This window comes from Triturus cristatus, chromosome 4_2, assembly GCF_964204655.1.
Source record: "Triturus cristatus chromosome 4_2, aTriCri1.1, whole genome shotgun sequence".
Taxonomy (NCBI): Eukaryota; Metazoa; Chordata; class Amphibia; order Caudata; family Salamandridae; genus Triturus; species Triturus cristatus.
In genome coordinates this window covers 456812465-456835796 of record NC_140586.1, presented here as the reverse complement: position 1 = coordinate 456835796, position 23332 = coordinate 456812465, and the positions used below count along the sequence as shown (strand labels likewise).

At 43.5% G+C, this 23332-nt stretch overlaps 1 long non-coding RNA gene across 1 annotated transcript in view; it reads left to right on the top strand.

Moving 5' to 3' along the window:
* The window catches only part of LOC146834554 (uncharacterized), a 203814-nt gene that overhangs the window by 28723 nt on the left and 151759 nt on the right, over window positions 1-23332 (top strand). The window lies entirely within an intron of this gene.

Below are 23332 nucleotides of genomic sequence, written 5' to 3'. Positions count from 1 at the left end.
AGGAAGGATAGGATTCTCCATCCCCAGGCTGACAACACGCCCCAGAACCAACCGGACCAAGTCCAGGTGCCTGGACTCTGGTGTATCTGGCTTATAATCTTATGAAGGCGGGTTATGGCTTTATATACTGACGGCAAATTTTCTGGTATGAAAATGCAGCAACTTGATCCGATGACCCTACAAGCTCCGCCCCTATCGGCCAGGATGACGTCAAGGACAAGACGATTTTGAAGTACAACAATCCGCATAGCAGACTGCTCTTCTGTTAAATTGCCTAAGGCGGAAATAGTTTCGTTCACTACTGCTTCAAGGGTTCTGGTTAATCTACGTATCAGCTTACTATTAGTGACTGTACCTATATATGGAAAGAAACCTTTATTGAAATCTGTGTATTTTTCCCATGCTGTTTCAGTGTAATCGACAATTGGGAGATCTCTCTGTTGTCTATTGTGTACTAAATGGGTATTTCTGTGATAATCAGGCGGGGCTAGGAAAACAGGTGGCAGAAGGAATGCTATGTAACAGGTACCATCCCAATCTAGAGGTAGACATATATATGCGGTCTGGCCACATATGAAGTAGGAATGATGGGAAGCTCTAAATGTAGACTTGCCTTGATCACTGAATTTTATTACAGTGGTGCATTTACTATGGCCCATATGTATGGAACCATTCTTTCTTATACATAATTCCCCTTTTACTGGGAATACTGACATGGCGGGCAAGATTGGTGTAGCTTCAGATTCAACGTTCAGGATCATGAGGTTAAGTGTAAAATTACCTAATCCATATACTTCATTTTCTAGATCAGTTCCTGTTCTTTTGGGAAGTCCCTCCTTGTTAGGGTAGCAGACTTTAAGCAAAACTAGGTTCAGGTTTCCCCATACCCAGTTGTCTTGGTAAACTACGGAATTTGAATCTAAGGAATTAATCAAACTAAACCATGCTCCACAGGAGCCATTGTGTGTGAACGGATATGGAAAGAGGGGCAAAACTCCCTTATAGTTTTGATAGGGAGGGAGTCGGCCACATATCCAACAATTTGTGGCATTGCTGGTCTGATGGGAATGATGTAACATACTAATGAATGTGTTGTTGCGCAGCGCAAATCTATAGGACAACTCATGCGGAGGTAATTCACTAAAAGAATGTTCTGCAGTTATATTGTAAGCACGTTTAAGAATAGGGTAATACATATGCAATAGTATGCTGAAAATAATGATCAGAAGACTTAGAAAAAACAAAATTAATAATGTTACTGTGCAGTGACTACGAAGTGATTTACAATACGCATGTTTTTTCAGCTGCATCTGTTGATTTCTTTCTCTATTCCGGTCTAGAGGATACATGTCAGAGACAAATTCAACCGATTCACCTTGGAGAGGACTTAAACAATCAAATTGTCTGACTTGCTAGACCTCAATTTTAGTTTGTACAGTTCTTGTTTTGACTTCTCAACCAAGGGGAGCTTTGAGTCTGTCTGTGAGGGAATACAAGGTTGAGTATTCACGCTGGATGGTAGTCCATAAAATTTCTTGATATGACTCGAGTGCAACCACCCTTTGCGACCCTCAATCTTCACGGCAGTCCTTGTAGTCAGTAGAACCAACTTAGGCGACTTCCACCTAGGATCCAGTTGGGTCTTCCGGTCGAAATTCCTGACCAAAACCAGGTCACCAGGAACCACGTCATGGGGCTTCCCCTCAGTATTATCGGGAAAAGCTGCGGCTACCTGTGAACGACAAGATTGTAGTGCAGACATCAAGGAAGCCAGGTAATCTGTCAGCATATTACAGTCAACATCAGTTATTTTGCGAGGTATAGGCGTCCCCCACATATTTGGTGGTCTACCGAAGATCACCTCATACGGGGATAGCCCTGTTCGAGAATGTGCTACCATTCTCATGTAAAAGAGCGCAACTGGTAAGGCTACTATCCAATCGACACCCTTTTCTCTACATATTTTGGACAATCTAATTTTCAGGGTTTGATTATGACGTTCCACGAGACCTGCTGCCTCGGGATGTCGGACACAGTGGAATTTCCATTGGTAGCCTAACAAAAGGGAAACGTGTTTCATTAGTTCGGATGAGAACGGCTGGCCGTTATCTGAGTAGACAACACGTGGTAAACCGTACCGTGGGAGGAATTCTCGAACTAACTGTTTGGCAGTAGTCGGAGCAGTGTAATCTGAAACCGGGTATGCTTCTGTCCAACGGGAAAGAGCACAAACAACTACGAGAACATATTTGAATCCTCGACATCGTTCCATCTGGATATAATCCATCTGGAGGACTTCAAAAGCATGATCGGGAGGTTGAAATCCACCCTGCTCTACGGGGATGCTTTTACCTGGATTAAACTGACAACATATCATACAGGTACGAACTTTCTGTTTAGCTGCTGCTCGCAAGTGTTTGTTGAACCAAATGTGTTGAATGCTGTCTAGCATAGCTTTTTCTCCTAGGTGCGCTGGACTATGTATTGTATTAATGATGACTTGAACCATAGAGTCGGGAAGAAACCATATAGATTTTTCCTTCGTCATCCATCCTTGATCCGTTTGGATCCCTCCTAATTCAGTCAATTTCTTTATTTCTTCTAGTGTAGCATGTGTCTGTATGTCAATTACATCAAGGGCGGGATCCTTAACTGTCATGCAATGTGTTGGTGTCGGAACTATTGTCTTTGTCATGTCAGTTGTGTGAGTCTGATTCTGAGCCGTCTGTTTAGCTGTTCTGTCAGCTAGGTCATTACCCTGAGAAATGATATCGGTAACTTTTGTATGGGCTTTGCATTTCATAATCGATATTGCAATAGGTAGATGAATCGCGTCTAATAGGGTTTGAATGAGGGGTCCGTGTTGGATGTGGGCACCGTGAGAAGTTAAATAACCTCTCTCTCGCCACAGTACGCCGAAGTCATGGACGACTCCGAATGCATAACGTGAATCTGTGTATATGTTGACTTTCTTATTTTTGGCTTGAATACAGGCTTGTGTCAGAGCGATGAGCTCTGCTGCTTGAGCTGACAAAATGTTAATACAGTTTGTTTCAATGACTTCAGTGTCTGTTGTGACTGCGTAAGCGGCCACTAACTCTCCTGTACTTGTTCTCATACATGACCCATCTACATACAATGTCAAGTCTGGATCTGACAAAGGGATATCTGTCAAGTCTTGTCTGGGTTTCGTTGTGATAGTAATGACTTCGACACAATCATGTGCCAATGGATCTGTTCCGCCCACTGGTAACAGTGTGGCAGGGTTTAATGTATTACAACGTCTGATTTCTATATGTGGCTGAAATAATGTCAGTTCGTAACCGGTGAGTCTCGCTATAGTCAAGTGTTGTGTTTGTGTGCGGTTCAAGAGAACCTCTACTGCATGTGGTACTTGTACTGTCAATTGATGTCCTAACACTATGGCATCGCTTTGTCTGATTGCTAAAGCTGTTGCTGCCACTGATTTCAGGCACGCAGGAAGAGCCTGAGCTACTGGATCCAATGTACTAGAGAAATAAGCACATGGTTTGTGTGATCCTGCTTGTTCCTGAGTGAGTACTGACAGGGCAGTACCTTCGCGTTCTGTAACAAAGAGTGTAAACTGTTTACTGTAACATGGTGTTGCTAAAACAGGTGCTTGGCATAAAGCTTTCTTTAAGCTTTCAAAGGCATGTGTATGTTCTGGAGTCCAAGGGAGGACAGTCGATGTGGCTGCCTCCTGTGTTGTCAACTGGATGAGTGGTTTTGCTAGAAATGCATATTGAGGGATCCACTGCCTACAGTATGAAGTGAGGCCTATAAAAGCCCGCACCTCCTTTTGTGTCTTGGGTGGTGGCATGTTAGCGATTAACTGGATGCGGTCGGGTGTAAGCTGCCTTCCCTCCTTGGACAGTGAGTGCCCAAGGTAAACAACTCGCTGGACACAGAATTGCAGCTTAGAAGGGGACACCTTATGCCCCTTGTCGGCCAGAAATTTCAAAACCGTCAGTGACGCATTTTCACATTCAGGTTCGCTTCGGGCGGTGATCAGCAGATCATCGACATATTGAAGCAAGGCAGTGTTAACTGGCATGTGGATACTGTCAAGTTCTCGTTTCAGTGCTTGGCTATAGATGCTGGGGCTTTCTGTAAATCCTTGAGGTGCGCGTGTGAATTTAAAACTTCGTCCATTTAAACTGAATCCGAACAGATATTGACTTTCCGGATCTATTGGGACGCTAAAGAAAGCATTCTTGAGGTCAGTTACAGTGAAGAACGTTGCTTCCGAGTCAATAGCGGTTAATAATGAAGAGATATCTGGGACCACAGGGTATTGTGGTACAATACATTTATTTAATTCGCGCAGATCAATAACTAATCGATATACTGCTGGTGCTTTTGGATCCGTTCTTTTAAGAATCGGAATTATCGGGGAATTACATACATTGGAGTCGGTTTCGACAACCACTCCTTGTGTAATGAGCTCGTCAATGATTTGCAGCAAAGCCACAACAGCATCGGGTGGTAATTTGTATTGTCGCATTCGTGGTAGTATTACTCCTGTTTTTAGTGTGACACGATATGGTGTAATATTCATGCAACCAACATCAGTGGGGCCTTGTGCCCATAAATGTGTAGGTAAAGTTTGTAGTCGGTGATCCATGTCTCTGGACACGTAGTGACCTTTGAAGTCACGTAGAAATAGTCGTACTCCTTCCGGAGAACAACATATTATAGCTCCTAGAGCTTTCAATGTTTTTATACCTAACAAGTTTTCTGGACATGATTTAGTAAGCAATAAATCTGTAGTACGTGTCAATGGACCAATCGTAAGTGGAAGAGGCTGTGTAACTTCATTAATTATAGGTTTTCCTGAGAATCCAAGGGAAATATTTTGCGAGCCTGAGAGGGGTGCCCCTGGAACTTCACTGTGTCTTATAGTTGTTCTGCTTGCCCCTGTATCAAGTAAAAACTTTCTGTCTTCCCCTAATAGTTCACTATGTACATAAGGTCCCTCTTGGTCTACAGGAACCTCAATAAGGGGTAAGCCAACTTCCCTCTCTAGGCTATCTCATGAGTATCGCTGATAATCGGGATAATCTGCTTGTGCATACTGATACATTTGTTGTGTTGTCGCTTGTGTTGCAGCAATAGGCTGCGCTTGCGGTGGTGCTACGTTCTGTGGTGCAGCTATTTGTTGCGGAGCTAGTTGTTGCGGAGCTAACCTAGGTTGTGCATGCTGAGGGATTGGTTGTTGATTCTGATCCTGTCTAGGTGGACGTGGTCTCTCCTGGGTTCTACCTGTAGCAATATTATGTTTCAGGACTGGACAATCGTGTATATAATGACCTTGTTGTTTACAATAGTTGCATGTCCCTTTCGTAGGACCTGCGGGATCAACCTTTTGATGACCATTAGCTGGTACTGACTGAGCAACAAGCATTTTCATTTTTGTATCTTTCATACGTCTTTGTTCGTGTTCTTGTTCTTCTTTAATTCTATTGTGGTGATATTGTAACATCTGTAACATCTGTGATGGGGTATTTCCTTGCCAGGTACTTTCAAATTTCAATACTCTATTCTTAACTTGCAGGAGGGAATTTTCAACTAATTTTGTCACAAACAGATGTGGATATGACTCACTACTGGCTTTTATACCACTATTTATACCAAAACATTTTTCAAATCGGGAATAGAAATCACTAGTGTCTTCATCTGGTTTTTGTGTACAGGCTGAGATTGCACCCCAGTCTTCCTTTTTCGTAGTTAATAAACGTGGCAGTACCTGCACTAGTAGTCCTGCTAGTGCTGTAGTCTTTTCCCCAAGTCCTGCTCCTGCAGCTCGGGCCCTTTCTTCGTTTTCTAATGCTGTCCAATCTATCTTTTGGTCTCCCACCTCCCATTCCTTTTCTTTAAGTTTCTCATAAACACCGGTGGGTAATAGGACTTTTAATATCTTCATAATGTCGGGATAGGTATACTCTCCCATGAGTAACATGTCTTTTATTTCACGGTGGAAACCTGCTGGATCCTTGTCATGGCTGGGTACTACTTTCTTCATTTCTAATAATTCTAGTTTAGTTATAGGCGTGTATACAAACACGCGTGTAAAGTTATTACCGTCACCTCTGATTGGGTGTACTTCGCGTAACGGGTTCTGTCTATCTATGTGATACATTTTTCTTCCCATAATGGGAACTGGAACGTGTTCTGGGCATACGAAATTTAAATATTGATTTCGGAATTCTAAAATTTCCCTAATCAAATCAGTACCTGACCCTCTCCATATATTCGTGAGTAGTTCTGTCAATATGTCAGGTAAGGGTCCTGGATCGGAGTGTTGGCTTTTATATAATATAAGGAGGTGTTGAATCATGTATATACTAGCTAAACGCTGTTCGTATGGGTCAAGATTCAGAAACGTGTGTGCAAGTACATCATCATTGTAGTCGCTGGGACTGTCAGCCCATAGTACTGCTGACCTGGCTAATTCTTGTTCGTCCATGGAATCGAGCATATGGTACCCCCTTCGATCTCGGAGTAATTTATCCGCGGCTTGGAATAGGTGTTCGGGGGATTTGGTATTTAACATAGGATTTGGAAAATGTCTATTATATTCTGGACGTATTGGACGTATCTGATCATTAAAACCTCTAGTATTATTATGGGGTCTTCCTCTACCTACATAAGCTATCGTTTCTATTTGTACTGATTCTTGCTCCTCCTCCTCTTCTGATTCTACTCTGTCTGTTTCTCGTCTTTCTTTATGTATTCGTTCTACTTCTTTGCGGATCTTTCGACACATGGCGATTATACACGCCTGTCTATCATGTTTCTCTTCTGATATGTTCTGACCCCATTTGACAAGTCTTTGCATGGTATCGTGATCTGCCCCGGGCCTGTCTTGATTCCTAATTACACAATTTATGAAAAAACGTAGTAGTTGTCTTTGTACGTCCACTTTCTGGTATTCCATAGCTTCGTTGAGACTTTCTGAACCTCGCCCTGTTTGGACAAAGCGATATATATTATCTAGGTGTTCAACCATTCCTGGTATCGTCATTAAATATAATGTAGCTCGTCGTATACGTAGTGATGATATGAGCAATTTGTCCTGTCTACCTGGCACTGGATCATATCTACAATCCACAAGTTGTTCTTTAAACATGTCGGAGGTCGCTAGTTGGGGTGTACGTTGGAGTGCTAAATCTCTAAGGGTCAGTTTATTTCGCGGCGGGGTGGCAAACATGTCTGTCGTACCTCCTGTAGCACCTTCTGAAGCGCTGGGCACGAAAGGATTCGTTGGACGTAGGATAGAGATTGTGGATGCGGGAAAGACTGTAGAAACGGACGGACCCGTGGGAACTTGTATAGGAGTTTGTAGTTGCGGGGATACAGACGGATGCTCTTGGTGTTGAACACCATCGGCAAGCGGTGTGGGTGGCATAGCATTAACATACTCGGGAGCTACGTCGTCTAAATAGGAAGAAAGGAAAACGTCCTTTGCTGTTTTGGGATGTGTTTTGGGATGTGCTTTTATCGGGAGTAATGGAGGAGTTAAGTCTTTTGGTATTTCCGGGATAGCCTTAGGTAACCCTTCGGTCAGAAGAGGATACATACCATTCATAAGAGTGTTTCTTTGTCTATCTATTTGTTCTGAGTTTACTCGGGTACCTTCCTCAAGTAATAGATTTTCTCGGGTTTTATTTGAATTCTCTCTACCTTTCTCTTCCTGTCTGAGCGCTTTTTCTGTACGTCTGTATGATTCTTTACGCCATAATTCAATGGCATCTTTCTGCGACTGTCTGGCTTTCTTTTTCCATAATTCTTCTTCTACTCTCATGATGCAATCTGCATCCCAGGTCCCAGCTGTGGGCCATCTCTGATTTTCTGGCAAATCCTTGGTGTAGTCCACCCATAAATCAAGAAATAATACGGCATCTAGGCCATGCTTATGATACATAAAGTATCCTGGAGTGTCCCTAGGTGGAATGGGAACAGCTTCTTCGAGTACCCCTTTTCTAGTTTTGATCTGTCTTAGTTTCGAAAAGAGCGGCATTTTTAGATCTTATTATTAGAACACACTTAATACAGTAAACACAATAATGAACAGTCATTCACACCACAATGTATAGAACGTATTAAAACATTTTAACATTTAACATTTTTAACGAGCGATGATACCTAATAGAAAACTAGTTACTGACATAATACTGACACTAGGTAATACTTATTTATATGCAAGACATACTATATATACTGCTAAACAGTACAGATACACTGCTGAAACAGTGCAGACCGGATTTGTGTACCCAAACCCGTCTTGACCGGCACAGACTATGTGCACGTAAAATGCCTCCCCGGTAATGGTACTCACCGGGTAGCTCGGAACGGAAGGCCTCGGAACGGAACTGAAACTGGACCGGACTGGACTCGACTCGACTGGACTCGGAACTTCGGAACCTGGTGGGTCTCTGTATACCTCGGATCTTGCTCTCTCAGCTAGGCTCTGGTCGGGATACTTCGCACTTCTCACCGCCTCGTCTGGGTGTTGATCGCAGCCTCAGTTGCCCCCGCTTGGCCGGAGGGAGATACAGGAAATCCTGCGGGTACGCGTTTTTGTCCGTTCAGCTGTGGCAGGAGACCGGGCCTGCAACGCACCGCCGGCGCGTGAGATGAGAAAGTGTCCCTGTTCGGGCGCCAATTTATGTGGTAAATATTTCATTACCGGTACTATTTTTTATGCGGTAAAGTCTATGAGGAATAACTCAGTAAATATAAGAGGCAGAATCCGTGGTATTAGAGGTTTAAAAAGGCTTTATTCCTATACAAAGGAATGTAATTCGAATTACAGGCTTCTATTCCATCACCACGAAAGTTCAGGAAGGAAGGGCATACATTATTGACAGGTAATCATTTTTATAAGAATTACATTATAGTGTAACAGATGCAGGAGGCGTAACAGCTGATAAGAGAGATAAAATATGCATACGTAACCAAAAAAGGCGTAAACATGGGTGTAACTAAAATACGTCATTAAACATGATGTCACAAATGGGTGGATCCATAAGAGAATCCTGCAATGTCAGCAGAAATATTTGGCAGAGATGCGTGCGCAGCCGCATGACGTGTGATTGACGTGCAACTAGAGGGTGAAGGGGACTTGACATTTAGCTCTACATGTGGAGACAGAAGTCTGAGGGTTATGTCAACCTAATCCCAAATCATATCTAATATCCTATGTTTAAAGAACTGTGTTATCCAAAAGGAAAGGTCTCTTCGGACGGAATCTATTCTATACTGACTGTTAGTGCGTGTACGGGCGTCTAAGTGTCTACATGAGATGCGAGGGGGCAGGAATCTTCCATGGTAACGGGGCTATGAATTACTTGCACGAGGACAGTGAGGCCTGGCCCTTTGCACGGTAGCTAGAGGAATGTTTACCTAAACTACTAGACAGGAATGCATCGGATGAGGAGCGAAGCAGATAATCTTGAAGGCGAAATACAGTTTTTGGCAGGCAACTGGCTGGGTCAGGCACCGTTAGCCGCGCAGGGAGTAGGACAAAGTTCATGGATACAGAGGCTGGCTCAGACTGGAGCTTTCAGAGGCAGAAGGCAGGAAAAGGCTTGATGACAGAATTCAGGGCCTACTCGCCTGAATCTGTAAAATGTGGAAAGTGAACCACATAAAGTCGGTGGCCTTTCATACTTAGGAATGGAGTATCTGACCCATTCATGGCGGATCTGAAAGAGGACATGTTAACGGTGGACGCACATGTATTTGCGTCTTCAAAACTGGAACTGGAGGGAACATACATGTACTTATAGCATGCACATGGAGCCGTTGGGGTCTACGATAGGGGACATAACTGATCACAAAATTCATATTTCCTCACCTTGTGGATTCCTCCATGCCCTTTTTGCACTCCTACAGATGGCTTGGTAAGCGGACGCATTGGTAATGCATCAGTTTCGCCTATATGGTGTATACAAATAATCATTGTCCGGGAGAAGGAAAGAGCGACCTGACAGATAACAATGGAGAGGATGTGGTGCAGCGGCCAGAGCTGCTGACTGAAGAGCTGGGGATCCCGATTCAAGTCTCGGCGGTGCCGCACAACATTCTGTGATTCTATGCAAATCATGTAATGTCTCCTGGTGATAAATTGTTATATAGATATGCTGCAATAGTAAAAGGCAAAACCTTGTGAAAATCTAGTTCCACCAAAGTGGATGCTAAGAGTATTTTGGTGGCAGGAAACTGATAAGAGATTAGTAACAAGCATTGGTAAATTCAGGAAAATATGGTACAGCCTATTGAAATAGAGGAAAGGTAAGTGACATGCACAGGAACCAATGAGAAGCCAGGAAAGAGAGAAGGTGGGATGTAAATCCCTTTTAAGTCTATATTAAAAACAATATATGTCTGCGCTGTGCAGGAAAAACCTAAAACTGAAGGAGACAATCACCAAGCGGAACCACAGTGAAAAGGAGCTAATATGTCAAAATAAGTCGCATGACTAAGGACTATAGCCCTGATTGATAAATGACAGAAACATGAAAGGTTATATATCATTCTTTATTCATTACTTCACAGAATTAACAAGTCAAGGTCCTGTGAAGAGCCCAAAAGCAATGAGAGGTTCAAAACATATCAACAATCGGCTCTAGGTATACTTTAGTTAAAGTATAAACCAAATGTAGGCACTCCTACAATAGACATTGGAGGCCTACACAAATGGAGTGTGCAGTAGAACCCCCAGGGGATGATTTGAACAGGTGTACAATAGAAGCTCCAGCACTTTGTAAATGATAAGACTGGTTTAACTTCAATTTCTTTTATTACATATATGGAGTATTGAATGCATTCAGTTCACTCAGATTGGAAGTATTATTTTTTATGTGATTTTGTGAAAGTAAAGTTTTTCAGATAAGGGCTGTATATAATGTGTTTTATACTTTAATGTTGTCTGAAGGATATGTCTAAGTGTTTGTGAATGTGAAAATACTAAAAATGTTCTAAATAAAAATAAAAAAAAATAAAACTTAAGTTAAATATATTACTTGATCCTACTGTAAGGGAGTTTTGACTAAATAATTATCAGTTCGGGTATACTCTTGGAATACAATATATTAGTGGCCCATCCTGGCTGATCAAGGGACCCAACCCCTTTGTACGTGAACTTTCTAAAAGTGGCAGTTTCAGACTTGCAACTTAGAATCCAACTTTATAATCAGTTGTGATTTGACACCAAACTCAATATATCTATCTTTCCCAATTGGAAATTACATTTATAAAATGTAGTAAGGTAATCCCAATGTTAACCTATGGGAGAGACAGGCGTCGCAGTAGTGAAAAACAAATATAAAAGTTTTCACTCCCTGGGCATGTAAAGCTTAAAAGTACATGTCCGACTTTTTAAATACACTGCACCTTGCCCTTGTGGTTGTCCAGGGCCTACCTTAGGGGTGATATATATGTATTAAAAAGGAAGGGCCTGACAAGAGGGTTAAGTAGCCAGGTTGAAATGGCAGGTTAAAACTGAACACCCAGGCTCTGCAGTGGTAGGCCTGAAAGCTACATGAGTGGGTGGCACAATCAGTGCTGCAGGCCCACTAGTAGCACTTAATTTACAGGCCTTGGGCACATGCAGTGCATTTTACTAGGGATGCATAATTAAATAAAATATGGAAATTGTGGATATGCCAATGTTTCCACATTTTAGGGAGATAACACGGTCACTTTAGCACTGTTTAGCATGGAAAAGTGCACAGAGCCCTAAAGCTAACAAAAAGAGGTCGGAAAAAAGAGTAGGAGAACGGCAAAATGTTTGGGGTGACCCTGCAAAAAGGACCAGGTCCAAAAGGGTCCAAAAGGGTGAGAAACCCTTCTCTAGCAACAACTAAAGTCCTTGCTAAGGTTAAAAGAGGATACATACCATTCATAAGAGTGTTTCTTTGTCTATCTATTTGTTCTGAGTTTACTCGGGTACCTTCCTCAAGTAGCAGATTTTCTCGGGTTTTATTTGAATTCTCTCTACCTTTCTCTTCCTGTCTGAGCGCTTTTTCTGTACGTCTGTATGATTCTTTACGCCATAATTCAATGGCATCTTTCTGCGACTGTCTGGCTTTCTTTTTCCATAATTCTTCTTCTACTCTCATGATGCAATCTGCATCCCAGGTCCCAGCTGTGGGCCATCTCTGATTTTCTGGCAAATCCTTGGTGTAGTCCACCCATAAATCAAGAAATAATACGGCATCTAGGCCATGCTTATGATACATAAAGTATCCTGGAGTGTCCCTAGGTGGAATGGGAACAGCTTCTTCGAGTACCCCTTTTCTAGTTTTGATCTGTCTTAGTTTCGAAAAGAGCGGCATTTTTAGATCTTATTATTAGAACACACTTAATACAGTAAACACAATAATGAACAGTCATTCACACCACAATGTATAGAACGTATTAAAACATTTTAACATTTAACATTTTTAACGAGCGATGATACCTAATAGAAAACTAGTTACTGACATAATACTGACACTAGGTAATACTTATTTATATGCAAGACATACTATATATACTGCTAAACAGTACAGATACACTGCTGAAACAGTGCAGACCGGATTTGTGTACCCAAACCCGTCTTGACCGGCACAGACTATGTGCACGTAAAATGCCTCCCCGGTAATGGTACTCACCGGGTAGCTCGGAACGGAAGGCCTCGGAACGGAACTGAAACTGGACCGGACTGGACTCGACTCGACTGGACTCGGAACTTCGGAACCTGGTGGGTCTCTGTATACCTCGGATCTTGCTCTCTCAGCTAGGCTCTGGTCGGGATACTTCGCACTTCTCACCGCCTCGTCTGGGTGTTGATCGCAGCCTCAGTTGCCCCCGCTTGGCCGGAGGGAGATACAGGAAATCCTGCGGGTACGCGTTTTTGTCCGTTCAGCTGTGGCAGGAGACCGGGCCTGCAACGCACCGCCGGCGCGTGAGATGAGAAAGTGTCCCTGTTCGGGCGCCAATTTATGTGGTAAATATTTCATTACCGGTACTATTTTTTATGCGGTAAAGTCTATGAGGAATAACTCAGTAAATATAAGAGGCAGAATCCGTGGTATTAGAGGTTTAAAAAGGCTTTATTCCTATACAAAGGAATTTAATTCGAATTACAGGCTTCTATTCCATCACCACGAAAGTTCAGGAAGGAAGGGCATACATTATTGACAGGTAATCATTTTTATAAGAATTACATTATAGTGTAACAGATGCAGGAGGCGTAACAGCTGATAAGAGAGATAAAATATGCATACGTAACCAAAAAAGGCGTAAACATGGGTGTAACTAAAATACGTCATTAAACATGATGTCACAAATGGGTGGATCCATAAGAGAATCCTGCAATGTCAGCAGAAATATTTGGCAGAGATGCGTGCGCAGCCGCATGACGTGTGATTGACGTGCAACTAGAGGGTGAAGGGGACTTGACATTTAGCTCTACATGTGGAGACAGAAGTCTGAGGGTTATGTCAACCTAATCCCAAATCATATCTAATATCCTATGTTTAAAGAACTGTGTTATCCAAAAGGAAAGGTCTCTTCGGACGGAATCTATTCTATACTGACTGTTAGTGCGTGTACGGGCGTCTAAGTGTCTACATGAGATGCGAGGGGGCAGGAATCTTCCATGGTAACGGGGCTATGAATTACTTGCACGAGGACAGTGAGGCCTGGCCCTTTGCACGGTAGCTAGAGGAATGTTTACCTAAACTACTAGACAGGAATGCATCGGATGAGGAGCGAAGCAGATAATCTTGAAGGCGAAATACAGTTTTTGGCAGGCAACTGGCTGGGTCAGGCACCGTTAGCCGCGCAGGGAGTAGGACAAAGTTCATGGATACAGAGGCTGGCTCAGACTGGAGCTTTCAGAGGCAGAAGGCAGGAAAAGGCTTGATGACAGAATTCAGGGCCTACTCGCCTGAATCTGTAAAATGTGGAAAGTGAACCACATAAAGTCGGTGGCCTTTCATACTTAGGAATGGAGTATCTGACCCATTCATGGCGGATCTGAAAGAGGACATGTTAACGGTGGACGCACATGTATTTGCGTCTTCAAAACTGGAACTGGAGGGAACATACATGTACTTATAGCATGCACATGGAGCCGTTGGGGTCTACGATAGGGGACATAACTGATCACAAAATTCATATTTCCTCACCTTGTGGATTCCTCCATGCCCTTTTTGCACTCCTACAGATGGCTTGGTAAGCGGACGCATTGGTAATGCATCAGTTTCGCCTATATGGTGTATACAAATAATCATTGTCCGGGAGAAGGAAAGAGCGACCTGACAGATAACAATGGAGAGGATGTGGTGCAGCGGCCAGAGCTGCTGACTGAAGAGCTGGGGATCCCGATTCAAGTCTCGGCGGTGCCGCACAACATTCTGTGATTCTATGCAAATCATGTAATGTCTCCTGGTGATAAATTGTTATATAGATATGCTGCAATAGTAAAAGGCAAAACCTTGTGAAAATCTAGTTCCACCAAAGTGGATGCTAAGAGTATTTTGGTGGCAGGAAACTGATAAGAGATTAGTAACAAGCATTGGTAAATTCAGGAAAATATGGTACAGCCTATTGAAATAGAGGAAAGGTAAGTGACATGCACAGGAACCAATGAGAAGCCAGGAAAGAGAGAAGGTGGGATGTAAATCCCTTTTAAGTCTATATTAAAAACAATATATGTCTGCGCTGTGCAGGAAAAACCTAAAACTGAAGGAGACAATCACCAAGCGGAACCACAGTGAAAAGGAGCTAATATGTCAAAATAAGTCGCATGACTAAGGACTATAGCCCTGATTGATAAATGACAGAAACATGAAAGGTTATATATCATTCTTTATTCATTACTTCACAGAATTAACAAGTCAAGGTCCTGTGAAGAGCCCAAAAGCAATGAGAGGTTCAAAACATATCAACAATCGGCTCTAGGTATACTTTAGTTAAAGTATAAACCAAATGTAGGCACTCCTACAATAGACATTGGAGGCCTACACAAATGGAGTGTGCAGTAGAACCCCCAGGGGATGATTTGAACAGGTGTACAATAGAAGCTCCAGCACTTTGTAAATGATAAGACTGGTTTAACTTCAATTTCTTTTATTACATATATGGAGTATTGAATGCATTCAGTTCACTCAGATTGGAAGTATTATTTTTTATGTGATTTTGTGAAAGTAAAGTTTTTCAGATAAGGGCTGTATATAATGTGTTTTATACTTTAATGTTGTCTGAAGGATATGTCTAAGTGTTTGTGAATGTGAAAATACTAAAAATGTTCTAAATAAAAATAAAAAAAAATAAAACTTAAGTTAAATATATTACTTGATCCTACTGTAAGGGAGTTTTGACTAAATAATTATCAGTTCGGGTATACTCTTGGAATACAATATATTAGTGGCCCATCCTGGCTGATCAAGGGACCCAACCCCTTTGTACGTGAACTTTCTAAAAGTGGCAGTTTCAGACTTGCAACTTAGAATCCAACTTTATAATCAGTTGTGATTTGACACCAAACTCAATATATCTATCTTTCCCAATTGGAAATTACATTTATAAAATGTAGTAAGGTAATCCCAATGTTAACCTATGGGAGAGACAGGCGTCGCAGTAGTGAAAAACAAATATAAAAGTTTTCACTCCCTGGGCATGTAAAGCTTAAAAGTACATGTCCGACTTTTTAAATACACTGCACCTTGCCCTTGTGGTTGTCCAGGGCCTACCTTAGGGGTGATATATATGTATTAAAAAGGAAGGGCCTGACAAGAGGGTTAAGTAGCCAGGTTGAAATGGCAGGTTAAAACTGAACACCCAGGCTCTGCAGTGGTAGGCCTGAAAGCTACATGAGTGGGTGGCACAATCAGTGCTGCAGGCCCACTAGTAGCACTTAATTTACAGGCCTTGGGCACATGCAGTGCATTTTACTAGGGATGCATAATTAAATAAAATATGGAAATTGTGGATATGCCAATGTTTCCACATTTTAGGGAGATAACACGGTCACTTTAGCACTGTTTAGCATGGAAAAGTGCACAGAGCCCTAAAGCTAACAAAAAGAGGTCGGAAAAAAGAGTAGGAGAACGGCAAAATGTTTGGGGTGACCCTGCAAAAAGGACCAGGTCCAAAAGGGTGAGAAACCCTTCTCTAGCAACAACTAAAGTCCTTGCTAAGGTTAAAATACAAATGTCACTAAATTAGACTGTGCTTAACCCTCTGGTTGCTTCGGACAGAAGCAGTAAGGCTTAAGTTTGAGGCACTGTGTAAAGTATTTATTCAGCACATAAACAGTTAAACACAATACAACAAAAATACCAAACCAATGCAGAACAGTAGAGTAAATTGTAATACATATAACAAAATCAAAATGATACAAATACAATCAGTAGAACCAGAGATGTGCAATTTTAAAATTTTAGGCTGGTGTAGTGGCTAAAAGCACAAATTCCCACTCCCAGGGAAAGGTCATGAGTTCAGGCCAACCATGATGGAGTGTGGGCCAGATACAAGGACCAAGTTAGTCCCACAGAAAACAATTCCTTCTCAACGTCTGGTGTGAAGAGTGCAGAACTTCAGTATTTCTGTCTTTCTTTTAGAGTTCACTGTGATGCCAGCCAAAGGCCCAGCACCCGATGAGGCTCCTCTTGGAGATCAGGGACTCTAGCAGTGGCTAGCAGGGCTCAGACAGGTCTAGTTGAATTCCCAGGCAGGTCAAGTTGCAGCTGATCAACTCGGTGGTTGAAGGGAGGCCCCTGGAGCTTGTTGTGTCCCTGTAGCTCTGAACATGAGGTCAGCTAACTGACCCTTGGAGTCACTCAGGTAACGTGGGATGAAGAGAGCAGGCACTGTCTTCGTTCACAAAGAGCAGGGCAGGCCTCAAGCAGGAGGACAGTCCTCTGGGGAACAATGCAGGCCTCCAACAGCAGGTTATAAAAACAAGGAAAACCCATGGGATTTAAAAAACGAGGGGTGTGTAGTATTATAACAGAGAAATGCCTGCTTATGGTAAAGCATGGCACTGGGATAAAAATAAGCCTCTTCCAGCATGACTGTCTGTATCCCCATGATGCCTGGAGTGCAAAGAAGGCTACTAGTACCCTTATTTATAAGCTTTGCGCATGCATCATTCTCTGATTCTTCCGCTCGCTATCAGGCTTATATTTGGCCCCAATGTCGATGTTAGATTTCTGGTTGGCTAGGGCATGCGGCTAAGCCAGGCAGAAACCACCACTCTAGTTAGGGCAAGGGAGTTACACACCGAAGATAACCCCTGCTCACCCCCTTGGTAGCTTGGCAGAGCAGCCAGGTTTATCCCAGCGGCAATGTATATAGCGTTTATGCAACACACACACAGCAGCGACACACTAGGCACACCATAAAAGAAACTCCACACAAGGTTATATAAAAATAGCATAATCACATATAAACACACTGTGCCACCTGGCACTAGGTATTACTTTACAGGGGATTATATACATTAGAGGGCCAATCGCGCCACTGTCATCACCATTAGAACCCACCATTAGTGAAAATCACAACCAGTAACTACTGGTAACATTGCATGTAGTATACACACATTATGCACACATCACCTTAGGGCCCTACACCCCACCAAAACACCATGTGACCTCCAGGCCAACTGGCCTCGGGGGCTCATCTGGGCTGTCACGTAATGCCCTCTGTCCAAAGGTTAGGGCTTTGGTCTGCCACCAGGCTGCCAATGCAGCAGGGCAACGGGCCCGAACAGGCTGGTACCAAAAATGCAGGCGAGGATGCAGCTCACCCATGTCCCCTTATAACACCAAAATGCCCTCCACGTTGCAGCTGCCACGATCTGGCAGTGCAGCTGTGTAAATTGTAACAGGCACCAACAGTGCCTTGGGAGCCCCTTTCACCGGGACTCCTCTTTGTAGGTAAGCAGCAGGCACCCACAGTGTGCCCTCCCAGCCCCACACACCGGGGCTTCACTGGTTGCTGCAAAATGGTCAGGACAGATGTGGTCACAGGGGGAGCCTGTCAGGCTCTGTCTCTAATGGCAGGCATGCAGGTCTCTCCTCCTCAGCACGAGGAACCCTGCCCACCGTCAGACACCCAAACACCTGACTCCCAACCTACTTCTCTCAGGTAACTGGCCACCAAGCAGGACTTCAGTGGAGAGCTTGCGAGACCCCGCTTCTTCTGGGCACCACATGCGGGGATCGTCTCAGCACGGATCGAAGTCTCCGTCGACCCCGTCTCCTTGGCACCACATGTGAGGCTCTCACCAGCCCACAGGAGCCCCGCCCTCCTCCAGGCACAAGCTTGCCTGACTTCTGGTGGCCCTGTCCGCACAGATTGGTTTCCCGTGTGTGGCACGGCTCCACCCACAACACAACCAGGCAGCCCGCCTGGCCTCCTGGACACCATGATTTCACATAGCGAAAAAGTCTCTGTTGATTTCACCATTTTCAGTTCACAGCGCCCGCCTCACTGTGGCAGATGGAGCCCCCTCTGGGGCTCAAACACCAGGCCCATGTTACCCTGTACTGGGTAGGCCACCAGCGCTGCCTCCCACAGGGGCACTCCTCCACAGGCCAGGTTAGAGCCCCTCTCCTTGGGCTCAGGCAATAACAATGTAGCGCTCACGAGGGGCTAAGCCTAATGTTCCCTCGGGCAGAGTTGGGCACAGGCAGGCCAGCATGTAGGGAACCCCCAGGAGACAGTAGTTGGGTCCCATGGTGGTTCCTCCTGATGCCCAGCAGTCCTTCAGCTCCAAGCATGTACAACAGCACCCTTTCATGGGGTCACAGCCCCAATACTTATGCCAGCTATGTTCTTTGTTCTTCCCCTGCTCAGGGTTCTTCGCCTGGTCCAAACCAGTTCTGTAGGTCCTGACCCCAGAGACACCACAGGGGGGCAGAGCCAGCATTGTGTGCGGCAGGCACTGTCCTATTCAGGCCCAGGTGCTACTCCTTCCACCACTCCAAATGCAGATGGCCCATATCAGCCTAGAGCTGACTCACCCAGCCCCTCTGGAACCACTGCAACTCCCCATCCCCTGTTACTCCAGAGCCAGACATGCAATCCACATCAGGCAGACACAAAGACACATAGCACACAGAAATGCCCACTTCGAAAAGTGGCATTTCTAAAATAGTGATATGAAATCTGCGAACACCATTACGCAGCATTTGATACCACTATTCAAACCAAACCAAACTTGATCACGCTGCTCCTCACATATCAGGAATTACCACTGAAACACCGATCAGGGAATCCCCAATGCATTCCTATGAGAGGGCAGCCTCACAGTAGTGAGAAACCAAAATGGCTGTTTGTCACTACCAGGACATGCCACATAGTAAAGGCACATGCCTTACCTTTTACCTACAGCACACCCTGCCCATAGGGCTAGCTAGGGCCTACCTTAGGGGTGACTGATATGTAGTGAAAGGGGAGTCACAGACGTGGCACCCACTTAATGTGCCACGTCACAGCGGCAGTAAACGGCACGCGTAGGCCCTGCAATGGCAGAGGCCTGAGACAGGTTTGAAAGGCTACTTTGTGTCTGGAGCAAGCAGCGCTGTTAGCCCACCAGTAGCGTTTAATTTACTGGCCCCGGGTACATGGGATACCACTTTACTGGGGACTGATAGATAAATTAAATATGCCAAACATGTGCAGACCAATCTTACCATGTTTATCATTGAGAGCACATGCAATTTACACTGGATATCAGTGATAAAGGGCCATATGTAGGTAAGACGTGTTTTGCGATTCTCAAATTGCGATTTTTAGGGAATTGCAATTAGAGAATCGCAAAACGCAATGTAGGTAGGATTAGCAAAATATTTTGCGATTCCCACCTATTCCTTATTTGCGAATCGCAAATTGAGATTCACAAATAAGGAATACCTTGCCATTCATTCCTATGGGCTAGAAGGCCCATAGGAATGAATAGGAAGACATTCTCAATTTGCGATTCTCAATTAGAGAATCGCAAATTGAGAATGCAATTTCAAGGTTGCAAGGGTGTCAATAGGACACCCTTTTGCACCCCTGAAATAAACATGTGTGCACATGTGGTGCACATGCATGCGCTAAGAGCATGCATGTGCGCCACATGGCACTTTGAAAAATGCGGAAAAAATGCATTTTTCAAAGAAATCGCAAATTACCACCAACCTGAAGTTGGTGGTAATTTGCGATTCCTTAAGCCAAAATCGCACAACTTGGGTGCTTCCTACATTGCATTTAAGGAATCGCAATTTGGGATTCCTTAAATGCATTTGCAAAATAAGGAATCGCAAATTTTGCGATTCCTTATTTTGCGTGTGGGTTTTTGTGTGCTACATAGCACACTGCCCAAATAGAGCCAACCTTAGGGGTGACTTATATGTCTTAAAAAGGGAGGTTTAGGTCTGGAAAAAGGTTTATTTTGCCAGGTCGAATTGTCAGTTTAAATCTGCACTACAGGCTGCAGTGGCAAGCTTGAGACATGTTTTAAACGGCTAATTTAGTGGGTGACACAATGAGTGCTGCAAGCCCAGTAGAAGAATGCAATTTATAGGCCCTGGGTACATGTAGTACATAAACTAGGGACTTATAAGTAAATTGCATGTACCTATCAGTTGTAAGCCAATTATACCATGTTTTAGACAGTGAGCAGAAGCACTTTAGCACTCATAAGCAGTGGTAAAGTGCACAGAGTCCTAATACCAACGTAAATGAATTCAAACAACAGGAGGGGTGAAGGCAAAAAGTTTGGGAGTGAACCTGCAGAGAGGGGAAAAATCCAACATCCCTCAACTTATTTTACTCTAGAAATTCACTTTCCACACATATCAGACTGTCAAACCCATTCCTCACTTTCAGTAGGGATCTAAACAATAGGTTCTTAAAGACCTCACCTGAATTGTTATAGACACTGTGAATTACTGTGTGTCTGTCAATTCTGTGGTTTTATTTTCTCCCACGTTAAGTGTATTACTAACCCTGCATGCCAATGTGAATTGCATATTTTCACTATGTTTTATTTTTATTGTCACACTACCATAAAGCACTCAGCTGCTCTCTCGTAGATCTGCTAGTTTCTCGACCCTGCCATATAAAGAAATAAAAACTAAGATATAATTATTAAGTCATATATCTTTTGTTCAAAGGTTTAGCGCTTTAACCTCTTCTGTGCCCAAGATAGTCTCGTCATGGAGCACGGTCGCGCTGTGCCCATGACGAGACTATCTCGTCATGAACCCCACCCGCTAATGTAACGCCCGGCACAGGAGGGGGAAAGGGCGTGGCACAGAAGGGGTTAATCACATCCGTACCAAAGAGTTGATGTGGTATGTAATGTTTACATTGTGATGTTTGCCATGGTGGACATTACTTTGCAAACTTTTACAATGCAGGTAAGATGAAGTAGGGTCTTTTTTAAATGTTTTACATAGCAGGCCTTTACAATGCAGATAAGTATTTTCTTAATTACATTTTTATACCACTTAAAAAAGAGAGGATTTAATGGTTAAGGGACGGAATATAAGGGGTTCAGGGGTGTGTGTAAGTAAAGCTGGTAAGAGGTTTTAGAGTTCAGGGATGGGTACAAGTATAGAGGTTTGGGTATTTTAGGATACGGGTGTTAAGCGTAAAGATAGGTAAGGGTACAACGGTAAGTGAAGGTAATGGAGTTAAGGAGATTTTAGGGTTCAGCGGTGGCTAGAGGTACAAATCTTTAAAGGTTCAGGGGCAGTGAGAGGTAAATGTAGTGTGCGCATGCTGTACCCTTAAATCTTACACCTCAAAAGCAAGCCCACTGGTGGGATGGATCAAGGATGGTGTTATCCTCAATTTCTTGAGGGAATATGTCCCAATATAAGGTGAAAATCAATATATCAAGTAATACAGTCAAATAGAAAAGAAAGGACCCAACAAGTGAGCTCTGGGGTCAGAAATGGAAATGTATAAAGATGTATTACAAAAATGTACAAAGCTATAATATAGGATAAATAAATGCAAAGGTTGCTGGTATACATAGATATCTAATGCCAGAAAGGCCATATGTAGTTACATTGGCACAATCAGGGAACATTTTAAGTTCCAAATGTGCAGCAAAATCAATAAGAAATCAGATAGCATCCCTAGTAGCATAAGAAACACTTCCTGAGAGTTCTGGCTCACCCCCGATATTGAGGGTTTATATGGGAATTTTTCACATAGAAATGCATGAAAATTACAGCATCACTGTGGTGTGAGCAAAAAGACAGCCTTACAACCTAAGTACTAACCCACTACATGAGTGTTGATTCAGCCCCCACTAACCCAATATCATCTGGAGGTGTAAGAAGAAACTAGTTACATAAACAACTGTGAACCACTGTAAATGAACCCTGTGCAAGCGGAAGGTCATTGGAGAAATACTGCAATACTGAGCCCATACTGGAGATTTGGCAGCAAGCCTGATCTTTACCGAGAAATTATGCTTTTTGTGATTTGGTGAAAATCTGTTCAGCTGTTTGAGATAAATTGAGCTTGAACATTTATAGATATCTAGCAAGGGAAAAAATGACAAACAAAGCATTCTGATTGGTTTGTCTAGTGGAACTGGTTCAAGTCCAGTGACACCGAGTGCTGTGATTGACTTGCACCATGAAGAGAAATGTTGAGCCCATCATTTTAGGACACTTGTACTTGGTTCCCATGTCCTACAAAATTAAACATGTAAGGGGCAGGGTAGGAGTACTCTGACCCCCGTCCCCCTGGAACTCCCCTGGGGTCAAAGTGGAAAAAAGTATGCATCACATCACACTTCTGGTACCTTTGTAGTACTTAGGAAGGGGCCCTGCAACAGTTTGCGGGAGTACCCAAAATTACCGTAGGACAAATTAAATAAAAAACGAATTGGGTGGGTGCCCGTGGGTTGCTGAGTGACCGTGGTGGTTTACCATAAATGGGGTGTTGCCCACCAGCACATAACCCCAGGCGCACATATCTGAAGGCCAGGCACAGCAGGGATTGATCACAATCAGGGGGTGGTCACCTATGGGGAGGTTTCGCACACATGGAGGGCTTTGTGTCCAGGGCCCAGCCGAAGGATGTTGGACAACTGTGGTTTTTGGGCACCAGTGGGGAGTTGGATGCAGGGTCTGGCCACAGACCATGAGCCAGGCACATATGCAGGTAATAGTTACTTCAGTTAACTGTAACTGGTGCATTTCACTGTTTTTGAGGTTAAAATTTAACAATTTAACTTCACCTAACTATAACACCACTTTAACCTTTGCTTTTTTAGTGAATATACAAAAGAATATATGTAAAA